The sequence below is a fragment of the Xiphophorus couchianus genome, chromosome 19 (genome assembly GCF_001444195.1).
Source record: "Xiphophorus couchianus chromosome 19, X_couchianus-1.0, whole genome shotgun sequence".
Lineage (NCBI taxonomy): Eukaryota > Metazoa > Chordata > Actinopteri > Cyprinodontiformes > Poeciliidae > Xiphophorus > Xiphophorus couchianus.
Window position 1 is genome coordinate 17,510,092 of NC_040246.1, and position 2,371 is coordinate 17,512,462.

Below are 2,371 nucleotides of genomic sequence, written 5' to 3' on the forward strand. Positions count from 1 at the left end.
GCTGAGCTTCAGTGTAGTATCAGACCCGGGAGAGCTGCTTTACAGGCCGAGGAAGCAGCTCGCTCGTTTAATTACTGCCGATCAGGAGCGTCAGAGTGGGAAAAGCAGCCGAAGTGGGAAGTGGGTTGAAACGGGCGTCCGGGGTTTGGAGCGAGCTCAGAGCCGATGGATCCAAAAGAAGATATGAAACTTTGCTTTCTTCCACTTGTTTATCAGACAGCCCAGAAGTTTTTGTAAAATATGCATGCGGTTTAAAAAGAATAAAGTGAAAATCCTGATTAATGTTGGCTTTGTAGGTAATAAAGTATATGTAATTATGAGTATCAGGTCAGAATCTGATGCTTATTAGAAATCCAGCCTTGTATGAGGGTCACAAACAGTTCAAACAAGATATGGCAAATTCTGATGTAAATTTTCAAAACTAAATAAATTAATAAAAATATGTAAGAATAAAACGGAGCTTTGGGTTTTGGAAGATCTGCAAAGAACTGTCTTTTTAAAAGGTAAATCACATAAATTAATGATCTGTTATAAATGGGACATTTTATTAGGGAAAGATTGAATCATCATGTAATTGGCTTTTAAACAACAAATACCAACACGTCTACTTCTGTTGTTTAGAGGAGGAATCTGGCAGACTTTAAGAAGGTTTTGTAGCTGATTAACAGAAATAAATCTAAAAATTATTCATTTTCAGAATGATAATGCATCTATCCACTGTGCTGAGAATATACTAGTTTTTTTTTTATCTCAACTGGATTTTTTTTTTAAATAAAGCAAATGACTGACCAATCCACATTTGTCTGAATGTTAGCGCCTTGAAAAACTCATGGTATACCTTGAAATTTTTCAGAATTTATCACAAAGCTTCTAACAAAAATCTAAATTTATATGTTGTCTGCCTCTTACCCCCAAAATAAAAAAAAAAATGTCCTAATTTATTTTGGTTGAGGCACAGATTTTTATAGAGAATTATTCCCTCTGGGTTTGGATTCGGTGCAGCTGGAAGGATTTTTGCTCTTACCTTTTTAAGTTCAAACAGTTGTTATGTGTAACCATGGTAACATGGTGGGTTTTCTATAACCAAGACCAAAGCTTTTGAGGAAGAAACTGGCTTTTGCAGGTAATCCATGGGGTACAGCTGTTTATGTGAATTGTTGTGAGAAATGCACTCACTGTTTTGCAAATATTGATGATTCAAGAAATGCGCCAAAGCAACAGACAAATTGGATGCTTAAGTTTTAGGAAGATAAAGAGGGAAAACTTTTATGCTTTCCATGCTGGTCTTCAATAATCAGGCTGGATGGACTTCCCACTGTCAAACTGATAAGTTATTTCCTAAAATATATCACCTTAACCAGTCTTATTTTCATTATTTTTAAACTGTATTTAATATTACAGTAAACTTGGGACAGCCTTCTCGTGATAGAGGACAGAATAAAAGTCTAGACCTTTTCTCCAGCTGACCGCCATCCTCATGTCCCTGAACCCAAACGCTTTCACCACAACAATGTTTTGTGGCCCCACTGTGGGACTTTGCCTGGGGCTTCCCACCGGCCCTCAGTGTATTTTGAATGAGCACGACCTCCCCACGGACCCCCGACAAGCTTCTTCACCCCGGTCACAGAGGGCTCCGCCTGGGGCCAGCCCACCAGTCGGACCCTGTCGCCTCTTCCAGACATCCAGGGGAACGGAGCGTGCTCCCCCAGGACAGAGAACACACCCTGCTACACACACACTGTCTGTGGGACTGACAGAGGATAAAAGGCTTCTGTAGAGGGGAACATGGAAGGAGATTAAAGTGGTATTTCATTGCTTTTTCTTTGATGGTGACAAAACTGAAGTGTTTGAAAGATTCATATGAGCAAATTAGGACAATCATGTTTCTTTTGAGTGAATTCATGGTTGCAGACATGAAAAGATCACATGACCTTAAAAAAAACCCCTTCATATTTATTTATTTTTCGGGCTATAAAAATGCAGCTGGGCGGTCCAACAGCACGGCTGGTTAGCCCCTAATAGATGTTTCATGGCCTGAGGTCTAAGCTGCTTAATAAATATGTCCACATAAGTTTATTTCCTGCTAATGGCTCAGTCAGCATGGCATCCATTACCGACTGTGATCCAATTTAACAGAGCCAAACCAGAGTTAAGGAATTTCTCGGCTGCCAATTTCCCAATGAAATCGATCCATGATCAGTCTGCGGCGCCCAAACGGGCTGTGGCTGGTGGGCAGGTGGAGATGAAGTGTCCGCCTCAGGGTGGAAGATTTTAAAATGTTTGGTCTCACAGGAGCAACACTGTGAGTTAGCAAAAGATGGTTTTGTGAGCTGCAAGAAATAATTAATTTTAACTGCTGATGCTTGAAATA

The 2,371-nt window shown here is 40.1% G+C and overlaps 1 long non-coding RNA gene across 1 annotated transcript; it reads left to right on the forward strand.

Moving 5' to 3' along the window:
- The first annotated feature begins 984 nt into the window (after positions 1-984).
- Positions 985-1,815, forward strand: LOC114134757 (uncharacterized). The gene is made up of 2 exons (XR_003593455.1): positions 985-1,123; positions 1,402-1,815. It is a non-coding gene; the product is annotated as an uncharacterized LOC114134757 (long non-coding RNA).
- The last annotated feature ends 556 nt before the right edge of the window (positions 1,816-2,371 follow it).